We start from the raw sequence: 23,491 nt of genomic DNA, 5'->3' as shown, positions 1-23,491 counted from the left end.
GGTGAAGTACTTAGAGATCTAGTGTATACATACATACGGTTATACAGGTGGGGTAGTAGACAGTACAAGAAGGTGCACTGACATTGTAGTCCATGTGAACTGTGCAGTGCACAAGGAGTGCAGCAATGTCCAATAGACTTAATTACTTGAAAAATAATGTGATGTTAATCTCATCTATTTAGTTAAGTAAGATGGTCAATATCAAAGAACTGTAAATCTTAAGACTGGAAGAGACACAGACAAATACGATGCTGCTGACATTTTCAATTTACACAGTGTACAAATCATGGGATCATAGCCACAGAAATAGTAAATGATAGAAACGTTGACTTCTAATATTATTCTATAAACAGTGATTGCCTTGCCCATTTTTTCTCTGAAGAAAATGTCCTTTGTTAGTGGCCGATACTTAATCACGTCATCTTTCTACCACTTACCAGCTATTCATTATTAGACTAAGCACAGTTGACCCATAGGCTAACAAGCATCAAACTATGTGTCATAGAAAGATAAGCTGAGACTGTCAGACACTCAACAAGGAAATTTAGTTACCAAGAACTATCTACATATTTTCCTCTCCATTTTTTACTTCCCATTCAGTTTTTAAACACTAGACACACAAGCACACATATTGTAAAATATAGTGTGTGTGTGTATATATATATACACACACATGCTTTTTTTTTAATTAGACAACATAACTCCACTGTTTAATAACCAGAAAAGCCTGGAATCTCAGTGGCTTAATACATAAAGGTTATTTCCTGTCTGTGCAAAGTCCATTTTATGTCCTGTGGCTCTCTAGGGCAGCTGCTTTCCAAACAGTGATTTAGGGATCCAAGCTAATTTGATTTTGAAATGCTGCTATCTCAACATATAGATTACAGCATCACTCAGCAGAGGAAATAAGAGGTATTGAATTCATACCTATCCTGAAGGGCCTTGATCTGCTCATAGCTATCTGGTCAGAAATAGTCACACTGTCGAGCCTAATTCTAAGAGGGCTGAGAGGTCTTCCCCCCAACTAGAAAGAAGACGAGACCCAGATACAGTGAGCACTAGTCATATATGTCACCTCTACACTCTACCTGCCACAAACATGTAGAGTTGAACAAATAGTTATAGAGGGAACATCCATGTACCAACAGTATGAAGAACACTGCCTACAGCACAAAGGGTCCAGGATGCCCTTCTCAATCACAAGATTCTCCCCCGCTTCACAGAGACGACCACTCTCCTGGTAGGTAATCACAAAGTATGGCCATAGCGACCAACTGACTTCAAAGTTATGAGCCAAATGAAACATATTAGTGTTAAACTCAATTAAGCTTAAACTTAACCAAGTTATTTTCTAAACTGATATAATATTTCAGTTTATTTTTTAACTACTGAACAAATTTTTGATCACAATTTCTTATTGGCATTTAATATGCTATTGTTATACAAAACCACATTTTCAATTTATGTTAAAGATTATAATATTATAGATTAAACATAAACCTTATCAAAGTATACCATAAAATTCTGACACTACCTCAATCATTTTAGTATTTTAATTGTAATAGAAATGTGTAAAATGTAGATGGGAAATGTGTGAAAATTGGGTAAAACTTACATGGCAATTACTTAGAGATTTTATATACATATATATCCTTTTTCCTCTTTTTTTTCCAGTTGCTTAAATAACTTGGATTTAGATTTACAGTGTGTTTAAATGAATTTCCTGTTAATATTATCTAAAGACAGTACCCGAAAAGGGAAAAGATAAAGTAGTATCTAACCACTCTCAGAGAAGCATTGAAGAGGGCACTAAGTATTTAGATAGAATGGTATTTGATGATAAATAGGAAAAAGTATAAATAGGAAAAATAAGTTATTGAGACATTGTTTAAAGTTTCTAATCATTTATTTTTATGAATGAAGACTAGCCTTACTTATTTAATGCTGGTTGACATTCCTCAGCTATTAACCCTCTCTGGAAATTGCCCTTGCATGGAGAAAGCTAAATTGCCCAGGTCATGTACTCTTCTTGGGCCAGCCATCATCCGGTGACTTGTCCAAATGAAAGTGTCAAGGCTCAGCCCCTTGACTCCAACAGAGCACAACTCTGAGGGGCCATCCCAGCTTCAGAGTCTCCATTACAATTCTCACTCTGCCAGTTCTGTTTCTTCCCTTTCCCTTGCACAGATATTGCTCTCATGGGCACTCCCTAATAAACTTCCTGCATGCCAATCTTTCTGAGTCTGTTTCTCAGGGTATTCAACTTGCAATATCCACTTCAAAATTAGCAACATTTATACACACATGCACAATTTATTTTAGCAACATAAAAAGTCTGTTAGGAGAAAAATGTAATGCTTACCTTGAAAAAAAAAATCTGTATTAATGAAAGGGCCAGTTTAGTATATACATGGTGAGAAGAAAGCTAAACTATGTCTAGATAATTGTGATTAGTTGGTGTATGTTAATATTTTTCCTAACCTAATGTTCTGTGTATTTAAATAAACTCATTAATAGAATTTGGCAAGATATAAGGGAGATTAAAAACACAATTGGCCTAGGGAAGAGAAGAATAAATGTGAACACATTAAACTAGACTGCTTTGCCATGTTAATTAAGAAAGAACCCATTAGTTAAAATAACTACTTATTGAGAAATTCAGTTGGTTAATTAATTTTGTATAGTATAGAATGCATGCCTATTCTGTGTATTTTTGTTTGTTTATCCCTGTAAGTTAAAATACATAAGGTCCTTGTGAGTATTAGAGGAAGATACCAAGAAATTATTCTAAAACATATTTGCTCAAATATAACTAAACCATTTTTCAGGTGAGAAAAGTGCCTGTAAAGGTCTTCAATGCCACTGATTTTTGTATGATATCTAATTCCATGTTCATTCCCCAAGATAGATGGTAAATAAATTGATATCATTAATGGTTTAGTTTCTCTCTGTAGAAGTCTTCCTTGAATTTTGGAAGGTAAATAGAAATAACCTGAAAAGTTTTCGATTTCTGCTTTAGTCTCACTGGTTGTATGGACAAGGAACTGGCAGAAGGTGAGAATCGTGGCAGTGAGGGACATGGCAGCATTCTATAGAGGTTGGAGCAGTAACAGTAAAACAGCTTAGTAATGGGCTAGTGCAACTGACCAGAATGCACACAAGCATGGAGTCACTCAAACATCCAACTCTCTTACTGACTGGAGGTAAGATATCAAAAACCTCAAGAGGGGCTTCCCTGGTGGCACAGTGGTTGAGAGTCGGCCTGCCGATGCAAGGGACACGGGTTCGTGGCCCGGTCTGGGAGGATCCCACATGCCGCGGAGCGGCTGGGCCCGTGAGCCGTGGCTCCTGAGCCTGCGCGTCTGGAGCCTGTGCTCCGAAACGGGAGAGGCCACAACAGTGAGAGGCCCGCGAACCGCAAAAAAAAAAAAAAGCCTCAAGAAGAAAAAAGATGAATAAGTAAACAGCTATCTTCTTGGCTGACTAGAATTAGTATGCTTTATTGTTTGGGTTTTTGATTACAGGTCAACTAGAAAAACATGTGTATCTCCATATCACTGCAGCCAGCATGATCTCACAGTGGTGAATAAAGAAGGATTATCTACAATCTGACTGGATTACAAATCGGGGAGCTCAACTCTGCCTCTGTATCTTGCTGGCAATCTCTCTTCACTGAAGCTCCCCCTGTGCTTTCAGGAACACCATGTGGGTGCCAGAGAAGCCACAACCTAAGCTCTGCAGGCTATTCCACAGCTGCTCTCAATGGTGTAAAAGGAGAGGCAGAGAGCACCCATCAGGGAGGAGATGAATGGGACATTTTACTAGCAGAAAAGAGCCAACTTTTTGTCTCCTTTTGAGCTGACACTTACACCCTTTCACTTGCTGCTAAACCATCATTTACCTTTTACAAAGTCCTTTTTGCTGTAGTTAATATTAGAATTTTACCTGCCCTTAAAATCCTGAAAATTAATAATAAATAAAAACATCTTGAGAAGTGAAATTTATGAATATCAAGCCTATAAAAATTACATATTGATTCCTAGCCTCTTTCCTTCTTGGTATTACTATTGCACAAGTTATTCCAATTCATAGTTTAAATCAGTTAAGAATCTATGATGGTTAATTTTATGCGTAAGACTGGCTGGGCCTCAGTGCCCAGATATTTAGTCAAACATTATTTTGAATATTTCTGTGAAGGTGTTTTTTTGGATAAGATTGACATTATGTCAATGGACTTTGCATTGGGCAGTTTATCCTTCAAAGTATGTACAATTGACCCTTGAACACATGTGGGTTAGAGGCTCCGGCCCTCCACAAAGTCAAAATACATTTATAACGTGTAGTCGGCCCTCCATACATGCAATTCCTTCATATCTTGAGATTCAAGCAACCTTGGATCCTGTAGTATTATACTACTAAAAAAAAAAATCCATGTATAAGTGTACCCACACAGTTCAAACCCATGTTGTTCAAGGATCAACTATGCGGTTGGAGGGTAATCTGCTCTTCTCAAATCAGCCTTACCCAGTTAGATGAAGACCTTAATACAACAAAGAATGACCTTTTCCACGCAAGAAGGAATCAGGCCAGCAGACTGCTTTGGGACTCAAACTGCAACATTTCCCTGTGCCTCTAGCCTGCAGGCCTACCTGAAGATTTTAGACTTCCGGAATCACGTGAACCAATTCCTTAAAATGAATCTCTCTACACACACACACACACACACACACACACACACACACACACACACACACACACACACACACACACACACACACACACACACACACACACACACACACACACACACACACACACACACACACACACACCCTGTTAGTAGTTACGTTTCTCTGGAAAACTCAAATACAGAATCCAAATTCAATCTCAGTTACCTTGAAATTAAATCTTTTTTTTTTTTTTAATCACCAATATTCCCTTTCATGGAATATTTGACAAGGTGTATGTATAGAAATCCTGATTCTGGACTGCCATCTCTGCAAGACAGCAGCAGAGAGTTAACTGAACAGATACAGAGATAAGCATCACAAAGGTATGCATTGCTCAATATTTTTAAATTATATTGATGCTTTTTAAAAAACTTTTTTTCAGTTAATATAATAGTTCAAAAAGGAGTTAATAAAAATCTCATTATTTACCTTTAAATTTAATTATTTTAAGCTCCTAATCTCTTCAAATTTTTATCTAGTTATTTAATATGACAGAACTATTTTTATTAACATCAATATCTATAAATTGCTCTAAATCTACATTTCCTGTATATTTGGGAAGTTCCTATTTATCAGTATGATAGGTGGCCCATTTTCAAATCAGCTGGTTTCTCCATAGCTGTCATAATAAAATTAATGTTGGACATCATATTCTTAAGTAACCTGGCTGATTAACATAAGGTGATTCCAGGCTCCCAAAATAATTAATCAACACAGGGATTAATGTCCATGTCCTTCTACATGGACTGATGTCTGTGCAATAAAGCATTTATGGGAGTAACCATTACTAAGAAATCATATACAATAATAAATATCAAAATCTCATTTTTTTTCAGTTTTCAGTTCTCAAAACCTTTGAGTTCTTTCATTCTATCTAAATGCCAGTCTGTTTTGATATAATCCTTAGTGGTGAGAATTACAGATAACTTTCAAGAGTGTTCTACTGAAAAACAAACAAACAAGCAAAAAACAAAACAAAACAAAAACAAGAAACTTCTCTGCCCCTAACCAAAGAATAAGAGTATTGCTCTTGACCCTGACCATTGGCGATAGTTGATTTTATGTGTCCACTTGGTTAGGCTCTGCGATGCCCAGCTGTTCGGTCAAACAGTAGTCTTGCAGTTAAGGTATTGCAGATGCGATTAACATTTACAATCAGCTGACTTTAAGCAAAGTCGATTACTCTGCATAATGTGGGTGGGCCTCATTCAGCTGAAGGCCTTAAAAGCAAAGACTAAGTTTTCCCAGAGAAAAACGAGAATTCCTCAAGACTGTAACATGGAAACCCTAACTGAATTTCTATTCTGCCAGACTATCTTACAAATTTCAGACGTGTCAGTCCCCACAATTGCATAACTACATGAGCCACTCCCTTAAAATGAATCTTATTGGTTCAGTTTCTCTGGAGAACCCTAACTGATACGAGCATATACAAATCTAATGTAAATTATAAAATCTAATATCCACTTTTACAGTTAGAAATCCCATGGAGACTTTATTTGCTTTACACTTTTTTGGCCAGTAACTTTGGGGTATACGCTCCCGTAGTTACTCTTATAACCGGCACAGGCTTGAAATATAGTAGACACTTTTTTTGTCTATTTTGTTTTTGCAAACAACATCCTATTCTTGGGTGAGCACACAATTTTTGATTTACTTTATTCCAAAAGAAGAGTGGTTCTGATTTACAGTTGGCTTAAAATTGGTCTTTGGCGTTATTTGAAGGCCAAACACCTGGACACAAGCTCATTCTATTAAATAAAAAGCAAGGCCTAAGTGTTAAAAGATCTAATCATAATCTGTGTTTCACACAAACTGAAAAAGAGTCAAGTTGCAAACCTGAGAGTAATGAGTTTGAGGAGAATTTCTTAACAACTCAACCTAAAATGTCTTTCTATCTATATTTTATCGATTTTAAATGGATAAAATCTAGATTAACTATTAAATTCAAATATTTATTATTTTCAGTATAATGTTCTATGTTAGACAACATAATCCCAAAGATCTTAATCCCAAAGAAGTTCACATCGTAATCCCAGAACCTCTTAATAGTTACATGGCAAAAAGGGACTTTATAGACATGATTAAGTTAAGGATCTTTAGATGAGAAGAGTATTCTGGATTATCCAGATGGACTCAAATGTAATCACAGAGGTCCTTATACAGTATGTGAAAGAGGGAGACAAAAGATTTAGAGGCAAAGGAGGAGATGTAACAAGGGAACAGAGTTCAAAGTGGCATTGCCACAAGCCAAGGATTGTGGGTAGCCTCTAGAGGCTGGAAAAGACAAGGGATGTCATCTCCCCTAGAGCATCCAGAAGGCAGGCAGCTCCGCTGATACCTTGATTTTAGAAACATAAGACCCATTTTGGACTACTGACCTCCTCAACTATGGGGTAATATGTGATATTTTAAGCCACTAAGTTTGTGATAACTTGTTAAGCAACAGAAAACTAATACACCTTCTTCCCCTAGACAGGTCTGAATTTCTATATCTGTCTTAAACCTGTCATAAAGGATACCTATGATTCCAAATTTATATAGTTACCTCAAGATAATCTTATAAAAGATAATTTAACTGTATATTAGCTTCTTGGCTGTAAGTTCCCAAAGCAGATATTCTGCCTCTGAAGAACGAGTCCCCAACGTATTAATTGCCCATTTGTTTGCTTATCTTTTCACAGCTGCATTTTTGAGTACAGAGACCATGTCTGCCTGGTTCACAACTAAATCCTTAGCAGAAGTTCAGTGCCTGACATATAGTATATGCTAAATATTTTTTTTTTCAATGAAGAATTTTTGCTTTACCCTTAAAGAGAAAGAAGGGAGCTGGAACATACATTTATTTTTAAAGTAAATAATGATCTAGGAAAAGAAAGGCTGAGAAACAATCAGGTCAGTGTTCCCAAGGGCCTTCTCTTATGTGAATAATATTTGCTAACCTAACTCAGAAATTATTCCTCTCACATTATTTAATATATTGATTAGAATTCAACCTTTGTCAAGTTACTTAAATTTTCTGAAACTGTCTCTTTATCTGAAAATGAGGATAAATCAGATAGGAGCATGATTCTAGACTTCCTGAAATCTGTGTTATAGGGGAAGGGAAGAAGCTTGTGAAAGTTTAACGTAAGGAAACATAATAAGCAGCATAAGCACACCTGGATGGTTATACAACAATCATACTTATTGAACATATAAAGAACTTAGCACCATTCCTGGAAAACTGCAAGCACCATATGTGTGTGTGTGTGTGTACACACATATACATGTATACAAGCCACTGTCTCCATTATCATCATTAATAAGGGACCTCGGAGATTTTTCTCATATTCCTCTATAGTTACCTAGAAAATGAAAATTAGGCACTGCTATATAAAACATCAATGTTCCATTGGCACTCTGACCACTCTCATCTTCCTCAGTAGCTTGCAAGATAGACAACATTCATTGCTCTCCATGTACAACTGCCTCAATTCAATCATTTAGATGAGTGTATAACAGCTACAGATTTCTCCTCATATGCATTCACACAGCCCTTTCTGGTTGCACATAAAAGCACAGATGGAAATCATGGTCCAGGAACAGCCCCATAGGCCTAGACAGGCCTAGCATAATCAAGTCTCACAAACAAGCAATCTTGGCACACACCAACATTTCCTCAGTATTCCTCTCTCAAACTATTTGAGGCATCAGTGGTATAATAGATGGCTTATTGATATAAATAAACTATATACATATATCATGTTGAACTCTTAGTAATATAAATGATGTGGCCTCTAGGAAAATGACATTTCAGAACTTCCAGTTTGTAGAACCTAGATAAAAGGCCATTTCCCCTTCTTTGACACATCCCTTAATACAGAAAAAGAAGCTAATTGCTTCTCCACTACTCAGCAACTGCTATGATGAAGGACATTGAGAAACAATTTATTTAGTTATGATAATAAATCTTAGATTTAAAAGTCATTGAGCATCATGGGATCCTCAGCTTTAATCATGGGTTTGGTTTTTGCCAGGACCTTCCCAAGAACCTAAGAAAATTACCTGAGCTGATGAAAAACAACTCCTCTAGCAACAGTGCTTTTGATTTTCTAAACCACAAGCCCATAACCAGAAAAATAATAATCAGATTTTATCATAACCAGAAAAATATTTATCCTCAAATGGCTTCACTCATACTCTGAATTCATTAACAACAAACCATGTCAAATAACTAATTTTGCTTCATTTTGCTTCATCTGTCAAAGGTTTTTCTGACTTTTGAAAAGTTATTTTAAAATGAATTATATACCTAATACAGACAATATTCACTAAAGGTACACTGCTTCTCCATAAGGGTTTAATTTGCATCTTTTTTTACCATAAATTTTTAAAATTATAAAAATGAAATATTCCATGATAAGGAATTAGCACCCTCTCCCATCTTTTACCCTTCCAGTTTTTGAAATAATCAGAAACATTTAGATTTACTATAGCTCTCTTTCCCTAGATTTAATTTTGCAGGAAGGAGGGGAAAACTATCATTGTCTTCATACTTAACATATATCTAGCATGTTTTTCACCCATATTCTCTCATTTCATCCTTGTAATTACTCTTTTATAGGAGTACATGAGAAGTAAAGTAACTCACCTCCCTAATGAATATACCAAGATTCAAACGATCAAAATCAACTATCCCAGGACCTCAGAGAAAAGACTAGGCCAAGATGAAAATAGGCAGCAGAGAGAGACAGTAGTCAAGTCTGAGTTGTCTATTAATCTCCCACCGAGCTCCGAATCAAGGTTTGTTCACCAGCACCAGACCTTCTGAGAAAGCAGCTGCCCATCCTGAGAAGGGACAGCATACAACAGATGGGTTCCTGTGGTGAACATCAACTCCACAGTGACAGTGTGCAGACATCATCTCAAACAGCTCAGATTACTCAGTCTGTCTGTACCCTGGGTCATGGTCAAGTGAAGGAGGACTATACAAGGAAGAAAGCATTCGGAGATGGTTACCAAAAGCAAGCAGGTCTCCTATGAAACTTTGAGCTACGGCCCCATGAAGACAAGTTCTGATTAGCAGGAAATAGTACCAATTTCCTTCCTGAAGAAGGGGCGTTACTCAGATACTTATCAATTTTGTTTTTTTTCCTCAAGTGTCTTGAGTCTACAGAACCATTTTGACGTGGCTTTTTGCCACATTTACACCACGGAACAGGTTGGCTGTCCTCTGTTCTTTGATTTCTTTTCCTACTTGGCAGTTCCATTTCCTCCTGACTCAAATGTGCTTCCTCTCTCTGGGAAGGAAGGCACAGGATGTCACTGACCCAACCCCAGAAGAATGTGTGCTTTGGGTTGTTTTGCCAGCAGTGGGCATGGTCTGAGTGAAAGAGGGGAGTAGAGGAAGAGGTGGTGCACGCATGGCTGGCTCAGCTTCTCTGCTTCACTTATAAGCTGCATGACCTTGGGCAAATCATGCTGGTGTCTCCCACTCTGCATTTGTAGAAAATTAGAGGGGAGGATGTGATAACATTATACCTACCAAGCAGAGGTGGCTCATACCATGGGCTTCCAGAAGTCTCTTCTAAGTTGAAGTCCAAAATTGACTGTCTACTGTGTTCCGAGATCCTTGTTGATCATCTTGTACATAGCATCTCTATTCCTCACAAAATCCTACATGGTAGGTATCACTAGCCATGTTCTACAGAGAAAAACTCTCAGAAGAAGGCTGAATAAATTGTAGTGGTGGAGTTGAAGCCTTTAGTCCTTGGTCTACATGAATCCCAAACTTGTGTTCTTTCCTTTGTGCTCTGCTGCTTTCAGGTCTATGATTTATACTATGTGCGATCAACGTTCCCCGTAATTCTTTCAGGCTGAAAGCAGTCAACCATGTTTCGTGAGCAATAGTCTTTGATAGTTGAGTAGGCACAAGAGGAATTTTGTGTGGCAATTAAAATTACAACAAAGTTAATCAGACACATATATAATGATATGTATAACAGCTATTGTGCTACACATCATTAGGCATAAATGGTAAGCTGGTTCATAGGAATGAAAATAATTATTTTTACATTGCTGAAGCAAGTGTGACTATACTCAGACAGGAATTAAGATGGGATGGACGGCTTCCCTGGTGGCGCAGTGGTTGAGAGTCTGCCTGCTGATGCAGGGGACATGGGTCCGTGCCCCGGTCCGGGAAGATCCCACATGCCGCGGAGCGGCTGGGCCCGTGGGCCATGGCCGCTGAGCCTGCGCGTCCGGAGCCTGTGCTCCACAACGGGAGAGACCACAACAGTGAGAGGCCCGCGTACCGCAAAAAAAAAGAAAAAAAAACAGAAAAAAAAAACAGAAAAAAAAGATGGGATGGAAAAAATTGGGGGATAAAAATAATTATTTCCATTTATTAATTTATTACTGATATCCAAGCATTGTGCTAGGTGTTTTACATGCATTATCTCATTTAATCCTCTTATTAACAATATGAGAAAGATATTATTAGTAATAAATCTTTTTACAGATGGGAAGACTGAGGCTTAGAGAAGTTAAGAAAATTTTGCTAGTACTAGTTGAGATAACATACCAATCCAGGAGGTGACCTACAGTCTTCCTTCTACACTCTTGTGTCCCACAGCCATCTCAGAAAGAGAGAACCACTCCTTCCTCTTTCTCATCTTGTCGGCTTTGCTCTAAATGTGAAGTGCTGTCTTGCTTTCAACCAGTTTGGCCTTAGAACAATACTGCTTGTTTATACCTGAATTACCTATTGTAAAATATGAGCAACTCTTCAATGTTCTTTTTCAAAAGCACAGGTCCATGGACTTTTTATCAGGAGGGAAAACAGTGGAAAATGTATCGGTAAGGACAGACTAGCTTGTGCCGAGGTTTTGGTAACAAACCAAACCAATATTTCGGTGGCTTAGAGTTACAAGTTATGTTACCTGTGCATCACTGGATGGACGCTGAGAGCAGTCTCTAAAGAGAACAGTACTGACCATCTCAAGAGAAGAAAAAGAGGACTGCAAAACCTTAGCTCTTTCCTTGTCCACATTATATTCCACAAGTGAGCTGTGGGTCAGCCAGAAGCCATTTTCGATCAGAATTCCAGGACTTCAGTAGACAAAGAAGTTTTCTTACTGATTAAAATAGAGAACCATAAAGGGAAAGTTCAAAGAAAACCTTCACTAGCTTTAAAGATTTGCTTGAAATCTGCCTTCTCTGACCTGAAAGGTAAATTAAGGTATCACTTAACTCTGGTCCATTCTCCTTCCCATCTCTACCCTTTCTTCACCTCCACTGCCTAGAATCCGGAGACTAAGCAAGCAGAGAATGTTGAGATATCCTGGTGATCGATATTGCAGTGCTCTGGGCGGCCTCTTACATATTAATAGAATCTATTTGCAAAGCATTTTATTCCTTTAGTGGTGGGAAATTATGTACAGATTTGTGAAAACTGTTTGTGCCCTAGGATGTGCCCAATCACAATGTTTGGCTTGAACCAAATGCTGGAAGACAGAGAACTAGATGGTCGATGATAGGTATAAACATGGACCTGATTAGTTTAGTGCATGCATTGATACAAATAACTAAGTACCAAGGGGCCATGAATTTATATGGCAATAAGTGATCAGAGTAATAGAATACTTATTAAGCTTAATACCAGGAAGATTAAGCAGCAGGAACCCACTTCCTTTCTGTTCAATCAGCAGTATTAAGAAAATGTATACTCAACATTGCACAGTACGGAGGGAGTGGTCCTGAGTCAGAAATTTGAGGACTCAAGGTTTCTATTCCCATTAGGTGATATGACATTTCTGAATCTCAATTTCTTTTTTTTGCGGTACGTGGGCCTCTCTCACTGTTGTGGCCTCTCCCGTTGCAGAGCACAGGCTCCGGACGCGCAGGCTCAGCAGCCATGGCTCACGGGCCCAGCCTCTCTGCGGCATGTGGGATCTTCCCGGCCCGGGGCACGAACCCGTGTCCCCTGCCGATGCCCTGAATCTCAATTTCTTAATTAAACATTAAGAATAAATGAGGTATATCTGAAGTCCTTAGGAACCAGAAGCCAGCATTGTTTCCTCTTCGGGTTTAAGTTACATTGCAAAACCTTCCCTTAATTTTAGTATGTGAAAACATCCAGGAAAAGGATGAGGAATGGGGGATGGGGGAGAAATACTGGTGCTCCCATGCTGATACAGAATTTCATGTTTAAATGAGAAAATAATGAAGATGGTTTTGCATCACAAAGATCTAATCAACTAAGAAGCAGTATGCAGCACTGATGAGTTAAGACATTTTAAATGTCCCTACAAGAGCTGGGTCAGTTGGATGCGTTTGGCTTCAACTTCCTTGAAAGTGTTTTTCTTTGTCCAGGGAGGATGGTTTCAGCCTGTATTTAGAGACTGTGAGTCACTGAGACCTAATGGAAACAGGCTCTCCTGACATTATGGGAGTCTGGCACCTCTAGCCCTAAGATGTGGAGCCTTTTCTGCTTGAGCTGAGGTCCTTGATATCAAGTGGTCTCTCTTCCTTTACCTTCCCCTCCTTGCTTTATTCCAAGTTCACTTACTTTCTTTTATCTCCCCCTCCAAATTTCCAATACAAATCTCTTTCTGATAATTATGTTCCCACTCCTGTGTACCACAATTCTGACCACTGCAATGAAGTGTGACCATACTGATTTCCTTATGGCCAACTCAAAATATCAATTCTGCTGAGTCAGTTTTCCCTGTCCTAAAACCTTCCAAGCTCAGATGATTTGAAACCATGGTGGGAAGTGAGATTGGGAACAGTTGGACAAGCTGTTCAAGCACTAATCGTGCTTATTCATGGAGGAAAACAGATGGAAGGAGAGAGATTCCTGAAGAGGATATAGTTGGTGGGGTAAGGACCAAGTCTACTGAAATTACTTGCCGATTTGGAGATGGGAGACCTGGTTCCACGGCCTACCATGGAATAACTTGCTTACTTATGCAAGATTTTTGAGATCTGAATTTCAATTTAATAATCAGCAAAATTAAGATTTTAAAAACTTACTTCTTAGGGTTCAGGTTAAAAGATACAATCAATTTGAAATTATCTATATGTTTATTACTATAATTACTATTGTTGCTGTATATCTCGTCGTCTAACATGACAATAATGGACAGAGTAGAATACGTTGACTCTTAGATAATTTTGAAAGTCTGACCTTGACAAGAAAAAAGCAAGAAACTTTCCCAAGAAAAATGCTCACATTACAAAACATAGCACACAATTTCAGGAGCACACGGACCCTTTTAAGTCCAACTGTGGATTTCCAGAATGAAATAAAACAAATAAAAATGCCCAAAGATATGAAAAGCTTAACTTTAAGTAGGAAACTGCTGGAAAATTATCTTCTTGTAAATTACTGTATCTTTATTGTATGATTTGTTCCATAGGGTATCTACTTACTGCTCATTTCTAATTATTAAAATTCACAAATTCCCCACAAAATAATTAACAGGTAATTAAGTAAGAGTGAGGCTGAAGGAAGAATAAGATTTGTTTTGATTATTTCATTTGTTTCTATGGAACCTGTTTGGAAAGCCATGTTGGCTGAAGCATGGAATTTTGGAAGATACTCCCATCAACTAAGAATGTACATATGTGTGTGTGTGTAGAAAAAGAGATCATTAAAATTATATATAATATATATTATATATGAACATATGTATGTGAGTATATATGTGTGTGTGTGTGTGTGTGCGCGTGCATAGAGAGAGATATGAAATGTCTAAGACTAAACGTCTAAATCACTTAGAATCACCACCTCTCTATTCCCTCCAGGTACTAAGGAAGCATCATCAGAGAGCCAGAAATCCCTTGACCAATTTTTTTTTTCATTTTTCTAGAGATAATGAATTGCTTTATAAATTTTCTACTCTATTGTCAGAATTATGATACTGGAAAGGATTTATTTAATTCACTAGATATTTGGCAATCATAGACTATGCTAGAAATAGATTAATAGGAACAGAGTAAAGCATGAGACAAACATGTGAAGGAATGAACTGTACTTGGAATGCACAATATAACAAGAGTAGTGCACACCTTTGTTGTACTGAAGAGGAGGGAACTGACACTGCCCGAAAGGGATCAAGGGATGCTTCCCAACAAGGTGACCTGGAACACAGACATCTGTCCTCCAGTAAAGACAGAAGAAAAGGGAAGAAGGATAAAGACTTTTGTAACGGAAGATTATGTAAGGAACAACAGAGTTTGGGAGGTACTAGATGAAATAGGTAGTGCAAGGAAACAGAGTTCTTTCACCTCATAAAAAGAGAATTGGATTACTAGCTTATTACCTTTCTCGTTGTATAGCCACAGAAAGGCAGTTGCTTTTTCTTTAGTACCTCACCTTGACTCTAATTCTATTCTAAATGGAATAAAGACCTCTTTTCTAATGTATCCGCTTTGGGTTTATCTGTTTGATTTTATAAGGGACCTTATTGTTAAGACTGGTAATAAATATCCAGTGATGGTCTCCCAATTCATTCATTCAATAAATACTCATTAAACATCTACCTTATGGTGGTTTCTATCTATAAAGGTAGTCTTTCCCAAGACCCATTTTCTTCAAATGACTACACTTCTTTGGGATTCCAGTCCCTCCACATTCTGGGGAAAAAATCTCTAAACTTATTTCTCTATTCCTCTAACACATCTATCCCTCCAGCTAAAATTGGTGACTGTCTCTTGGTTTCTGCAGCTCTACATTAGTATTACTGTCAAGAACTTCCTTCCCTCATCACATTGACCTGTGCAAAACTTGGCCTTCATTAAGTCTCACTTTCTCTTCTATGAAGGAGAATTTCCAGAACAACCCAACCAAAAATAAATTCCCCTTTCAAATATACCACCTTGAATCTTAGTTACTGCTGAAATATTTTCTCATCTTTCCTACTAGATCTTAATCATATTTGGAATTAGAACCACATCTTACACTTTTTTTTTATCCCTATGGTAGCCAGTGCAGTGCTTTGCACACTCTACTGCATGTTTAATAAATAAATGTTTAAATTTTAGATTGAATCTCCACATTCTATTCTATTCACCTCTATTCCAGAGGTGTTTGAATGGCATGAATAAATATTGAAATACCTTTAGATTACAAGGATATGGAAGGTCAATGCTTAGTCCCAGAACTGCTTGACCATTCTTTTATCACTTCCTTTTTAATTATAAGAGTTTCAAAATGATAACCAAGGTTTCAAGCATGAAACTATCTGAATTTTATTTCTTCTGCATAACTTTAGCTTTGCCAGAACCCTGATTATTTCCCATTTCTAGACTTCAGCACATTATTACTAATATCAAGAAGTTTTTATCTCCAGATTACACTGCTCCCGCCTGCCCTTGGCAGTGTTAATTTGAGCTATATAAAAATCAGTAAAGAAGTTCTTACTGTTATGTTTTTCTATCTGCTGTGGGGAGAATTGGCACCTAAGGCTATGTCTACATTATTTATACCACTTTGATAGATTAAATCTTAACTGTACCATAGAGCTTTTAAAGACATGTCTGTAAATGTTTTAGGATTCCACAGGTGTTCATCCTGACTACAAACAAAGACTCCTTTTTGTGGTTGAAAAACAAAATTAAAATGTAACAGTGTCCTGCAAGCCATGGTTTCTGCTTAAAACAGGTCCTTGACCGGACATGTCAGATAGATTTGTTACTCTTGACACATTTTTGGAGTTCAACAAAGTAACCTACATCAAGGAAACATTTCTGTGATCCTATACTTCTAAGATTAATCTCTCTGATGGTGACATTTCATAAAGGAACTATAACGTTGGAATTCTACCAATGTGACAACATCCTCAAGGACTTTCATCTTGAAATGTCCTCAAGCACTAAAGTATTCTTAAAACTGTTTCATTCTTTTCTCTGCACTGTTACCAACTCTATGGTACAATTTTGACACATTATTAAAGACACGAGCTTTATTTTTGGAAATTATTGTTCACAGGACCCCTGAGGATTTTTTTCTTCTGTTTATAACTCGAGGATCTGATTCTATTCTCTGAAACTCAGGACTTGTTAGAGTTCCTTTTCAAGCACGTGGTAATTCCATTAGCTTTCCCTGAAAATAATTATAATCACCTTTGATTCAGTGAAAGATAAACATTCTCAGCTAGCTAAGGTCCACATCAGTGCATAGCATTGATTTACTCAAAATTACAGAAGCTGTAAGATAAGTCATGGAAATATTTAACAAAGAATAAGGAAGGGCTTCCTTGGTGGCGCAGTGGTTGAGAGTCCGCCTGCCGATGCAGGGGACACGGGTTCGTGCCCCGGTCTGGGAAGATCCCACATGCTGCGGAGTGGCTGGGCCCGTGAGCCATAGCCGCTGAGCCTGCGCTCCGCAACGGGAGAGGCCACAACAGTGAGAGGCCTGCGTACCGCAAAAAAAAAAAAAAAGAATAAGGAAAACCATAATGATAATTATAAGGTATATTTACACTCAATTAAACCCAAAGAATTTTAACACCCAGTCCCTTTCAGGAATCACACAGGTCAAAAAGGGATCAGGGATGTATTCTCTACAGTGCCCCCCCAAACAGGCAGAAAGGAAAACCATTCTCAGAAGAGTGAAGGGAGCAGCCAATGACATTTTTGTGGCATGTGTTAAAAGGAAGAAAATCTTCCTTAGCAAACTGTGATAAAGGTGCAGTCCTTAAGTGGAACTTTAAGCAAGGGCATTAGCAGAGAGTGAGAATTCCAACAAATAGTAATGAGGGTCTTCATACCTGATTTTAAAGTCACAAGTATAACAATTTTAAGTCAAAATTATTTAACAACGCATTTTTAGTGAATTCTAGCCTCCGTTTCTGCTCCCTCCACCTGTTGCATCCCCCTCAAAGAAATCATCTGTATTCATTTTTTGGTTTTTCTTTCCATTTTTAATATAAGGAAATCCATATATTTACACATATATGTATAATATGTAAACATGGCTATAGCATACAAAAATATGGCAACTTGGCCACATTTGCACTCCGTCTTAGAGGAATGGCAGCATACTATAATGCTGTTCTGTACACTGATTTTTTAAATTTTAATCAGTAGTTTATAGAGATAAAATTTTTGTTTAAGATGGGAGAAATAACAGCATATTTGTACACTGATGGGAATAATCCAGGAGACAGCAAAAAACAAAATTGGTGATGGGAGACAGAGGGGAGAGTTACTGGAGTGACTGGCTTTAGATAGGAGCATGAAGAGTTCAGCCATGGGAACAGACCAACTTCTTAGTCAGAGTGTGGGCACAGATGCTGGTAGGTGGGTGGAGATGGGATGGGACTCTATGGGACTATCAGTAGATCGAGTAGAGAAGGTGTGAAAAAGTCACGTAGAAGAGGAGACAAGGGAACAAAGCAGGGACATACTGGATGACTGCCTGCCAGCATTAAGGTCGTACTTGAGTTAGGTTTATTGTCTGCAGAGCCTTCTTACATTAAACTCAGATAAGGTACACTTATGTGAGGAAAATACTTTCTTAAAATCGATTTCACTTTTACTTAAAAGTGCAGTGCTTATCCTGAGTCGTAGTATGTACAACTAATAGTCCTAATGTTACTGGCTCTTCCCAGTGGAGATTTTCTTTTTTTAAAGACTAAGCATTGGAGTAATCACATAAGTCAGGTTGATGAGGCAGAGATGATCTGAATTTTTTTAATCTTATCTGTCCTCACGAATGGCTACCTAAGCTTGTCAGGAAAATCAAATCTGTCAGCTAAATGACATAAGCTATCATGTATTAATTATGTACATCATAAGCCTACTATATGCTATATTTTATATCTCAATATTACTGGGAGAGAAAGAGAAAGATTAAAAAATAAATTCTAAGATTCCAAAAGCTACTTTAAAATACTTCTAAACTTAATCAGAATATTGAGCTCTAAAGTTTGTGTAAGTGATAACCATAGTCAAGTGAAAATACTTCTGTAGTCATGAGATTTTGATTCCATTATAAGAACGAGATTTATGTAATATCATTTTCCTGCACTGATTTTATATATTCTTGATGGTAAATAAAATGGTTATAGTATACTAAAAAAAAATTATAAGGTATAAAGATTGTAATCATGTTTTCCTCAATAAGAAAACTGAACTCTAATTGGATTTTAATTTTTCAGGTGTCATAGTTTCTAAGTACAAACTCAGTTGTATATTGAATTCAACATTTCATTTTTCTCTGACCCTCCTTTGTTTTTTTACTCTCCCATTTTTCTTTTCCTCAGATATTACTATGGAAATTTCCCACCCTGGAACAGAGAGAAACAAGATACCTCTTACGAATGCTGAATTTGAAAGGTAAGGAGAAAAGACACATATAAATGGAGAGAAGATTTTTAAAACATTAATCAGTGGTCCTTTGGGGTCCATATTAGACTTCCTTCACATTCCTCCATTTTCTCTAAGTGCCATTACTTAAGCTTTCTAAATCAAATAAGCAGAGCTGACAAACACAATAGGTATTGTTTCACTATATCATCAGAGAACAAAAAACTTCAGACTCAGGAGAATGGTCAAGCTAATCAGGGATCAAACGATTTCCATTCTAACTCCTATCTGGGCTTCAGAGGATACTGTGCATTCTACCCCAGATCAAGAGATTTCAAAATACCAGTAGTATCTCATTTTTCATCTATTAACTTATTCTTAAGTATGTCAATGTAGAAACTAGATTGTTGGAAGACCTAGCTAAGCTGTTTGATAGAGAAAATACTAGCTGCATGTGACTGTTTACATTTATACTTAATTAAATGAATTTTAGAATAAAATTAAAAATTCAGTTCCTCAATTGCACCAGCCATGAATCAAGTGTGCAACAGCCATAAATGACTAACAACTACAGTATTGAACATCTCAGATATGCAACATTTACATCAGCATAGAGAGTGAAAATTAAAACTGGAAATTAAAAACTTTTTAACTTCTATTTATCTAAGAATAAATCACATTGTTAGAAAATATTTTTAAACATGAATATTAAACATCACATATGATGAACTAAAACTGTAGATACTGTTAAACAAAGAGAAACATATAGTATTAAGTACCAGAGTGCAATATAAATAGGAGTAGAATCCAGAAAAATATAAGCACATTAAAAAAAAAGAATTATAAAATCAGAAATTCACAGAAGGAAAATAAAACCACAATAGAGATAATCAAAGCCAAAGATTGGTTCTTTGAAAATATTAATAAATTTGATAACCAACTAGCATGAGTAAAAATGAAGAAAGGATGACAAAACAAATTGACAATAATAAGAATAAAAAAGAGGGGATAGAGAGCTTCCCTGGTGGCGCAGTGGTTGAGAGTCCGCCTGCCGACACAGGGGACACGGGTCCGTGCCCCGGTCCGGGAAGATCCCACATGCCGCGGAGCGGCTAGGCCCATGAGCCGTGGCTGCTGAGCCTGCGCGTCCGGAGCCTGTGCTCCGCAACGGGAGAGGCCACAACAGTGAGAGGCCCGTGTACCGCAAAAAAGAAAAAAGAGGGGATAGAGATCCTATAGATTTTTTTTAAAGGAGATATAATCAAATTTATGCCAAAAATGTTAATTTCAATGAGCAGTAAAAGTCCTTAATAACACAAGTTACCAAAATTGACAGACACCTTATAAATCTGAACATTCTTCTAAAAGAAAGTGAGCCATTTAAAATTTTCTCACAAACAAAACCCCTAGCCCAAATAGCTTTAACAGTGAATTCTTCCAAATTTAAAGGAAAAAACCCAATATTAAATTTGTCTGAAACAGAGGAAGAGAACTTCTCCAACTTTCTATGTGGCCAGCATAAATTTGATACCAAAACGTGACAAGGATATTAAAGGGAAGAAAAGTTACAGAGCAATTTCCCTCATGAACACAAAAATCCTTAACAAAATATTAACATATGTAATCCAGATGTATATTAAAAGGATAATTTCCAAACTGTTTCAATATTATAAATGTAGGTTGGCTCAACATTTGAAAATCAATCCATATGTTTTAACATATAAATAGAAAATAAGGTGAAAAATCATAAGATCTCAATAAATGAAGAAAATTTATTTAATAGAATTCAACTCTCATTAATGATAAAAATTATATTTAACATTTCTTGGAGGTTCTAGCAAGTGCCATAAGAAAAAAAAAAGGAAAGGAAGAAATAAAAGTATTATTTCAGATCAAGTGGAACCCTCATCTACTTCTGGTCAGAGTAAAAGTTGGTACAACCCCTTTGAAAAACTCATTGAAAAAAGAAGTTACATGCAACACCAAAGAAATACAAAGGATCATAAGAGACGACTACAAGCAACTATATGCCAATAAAATGGACGACCAAGAAGAAATGGAAAAATTCTTAGAAAGGTACAATCTCCCAAGACTGGACCAGGAAGAAACAGAAAATGTGAACAGACCAATCACAAGTACTGAAATTGAATCTGTGATTTTAAAACTCCCAACAAACAAAAGTTTAGGACCAGATGGCTTCACAGGCAAATTCTATCAAACATTTAGAGAAAAGTTAACACCTAACTGTCTGAAATTATTCCAAAAAATTGCAGAGGAAGGAACACTTCCAAACTCATTCTTTGTGGCCACCATCACCCTCATACTGAAACCAGACAAAGATATCACAAAAAAAGAAAGTTACAGGCCAATATCATTAATAAACATAGATACAAAAATCCTTAATAAAATACTAGCAAACCAACTCCAACAGCATGTTAAAAGGATCATCATCAAGTGGGATTTATCCCAGGGATGCAAGAATTTTTCAACATCTGGAAATCACTGTGATGCACCACATTAACAAATTGAAGAATAAAAACCATATGATCATCTCAATAGATACAAAAAAAACTTTTCATAAAAGTCAACATCCATTTATGATAAAAGTTCTCCAGAATGTGGGCATAGAGGGAACATACCTCAACATAATAAAGGTTATATATGACAAACCCACAGCTAACATCATACTCAATAATGAAAATGTGAAACCATTTCCTCTAAGATCAGGAACAATACAAGGATGCCCACACTCATAATTTTTTTTTTTTGCGGTACATGGGCCTCTCACTGTTGTGGCCTCACCCGTTGCGGAGCACAGGCTCCAGACGCACAGGCTCAGCAGCCATGGCTCACAGGCCTAGCCGCTCCATGGCATGTGGGATCTTCCCAGACCGAGGCACGAACCCGTGTCCCCTGCATCGGCAGGCAGACTCTCAACCACTGCACCACCAGGGAAGCCCCCCACTCTCATACTTTTATTCAACGTAGTCTGGAAGTTGGAACCACAGCAATCAGAGAAGAAATTAAAGGAATCCAAATTGGAAAAGAAGAATTAAAACTGACACTGACACTGTTTGCCGATAACGTGATACTTATCAGAGAAAATCCTAAAGACACTACCAGAAAACTACTAGAGCTCAATGAATTCAGTAAAGTTTCGGGATACAAAATTAATACAGAGAAATCTGTTGCATTTCTATATACTAACAACAACAGAAGGAGAAATTAAGAAAACAATCCCATTGACCTTGGCATCAAAAAGAATAATACACTTAGGAATAAACCTACCCAAAGAGGCAAAAGACATGTACTCCCAAAACTATAAGATACTGATGAAAGAAATCAAAGATGAAACAAACAGATGGAAAGATATACCATGTTCTTGGATTGCAAGAATCAATACGGTCAAAATGACTATACTATTCAAGGCAATATACAGATTCAATGTAATTCCTATCAAATAACCAACAGTATTTGTCACAGAACTAGAACAAAATTTTTTAATTATGTATGTAAACACAAAAGACCTCAAATAGCCAAAGCAATCTTAAGAAAAAATGGAGCCAGAACAAACAGGCTCCTTGACTTCAGACTATACTACAAAGTTACGATCATTAAAACAGTATGAGGGGCTTCCCTGGTGACACAGTGGTTGAGAGTCCACCTGCCGATGCAGGGGACACGGGTTCGTGCCCCAGTCCGGGAGGATCCCACATGCCGCAGAGCGGCTGGGCCTGCGAGCCATGGCCGCTGAGCCTGCACATCCGGAGCCTGTGCTCCGCAATGGGAGAGGCCACAACAGTGAGAGGCCTGTGTACCACAAAAAACAAAACAAAAAAAGAAAAAACAGTATGAGACTGGCAAAAAAACAGACATATATATCAATGGAACAGGACAGAAAGCCCAGAAATAAACCCACAAACCTATGGTCAATTAACCTATGACAAAGAAGGCAAGAATACACAATGGAAAAAAGACAGTCTCTTCAATAAGTGGTACTGGGAAAACTGGACAGCTACATGTAAAAGAATGAAATTAGAACATTCTCTAACATCATATACAGAAATAAACTCAAAATGGATTAAAGACCTAAATGTAAGACTGGAAACTATAAAACTCCTTAAGGAAAACGTAGGCAGAGCACTGATATAAATCACAGCAATATCTTTTTGGACCCATCTCCTAGAGTAATGGAAATAACAAAAATAATCAAATCAGACCTAATTAAACTTAAAAGCTTTTGCACAGCAAAGGAATCCATAAACAAAAAGACAATCTACAGGATGGGAGAAAATATTTGCCAATGATGTGACCAACAAGGAATTAATTTTCAAAGTATACAAATAGCTCATATAGCTCAATATGAAAAAAAATCAAAAAAAAGGGCAGAAGATCTAAATAGACATTTCTCGAAAGAACACATACAGATGAACAAAAGGCACATGAAAATCTGCTCAACATCA

This window comes from Globicephala melas, chromosome 7, assembly GCF_963455315.2.
Source record: "Globicephala melas chromosome 7, mGloMel1.2, whole genome shotgun sequence".
NCBI lineage: Eukaryota > Metazoa > Chordata > Mammalia > Artiodactyla > Delphinidae > Globicephala > Globicephala melas.
Note: the sequence above shows the minus strand (reverse complement) of the source record.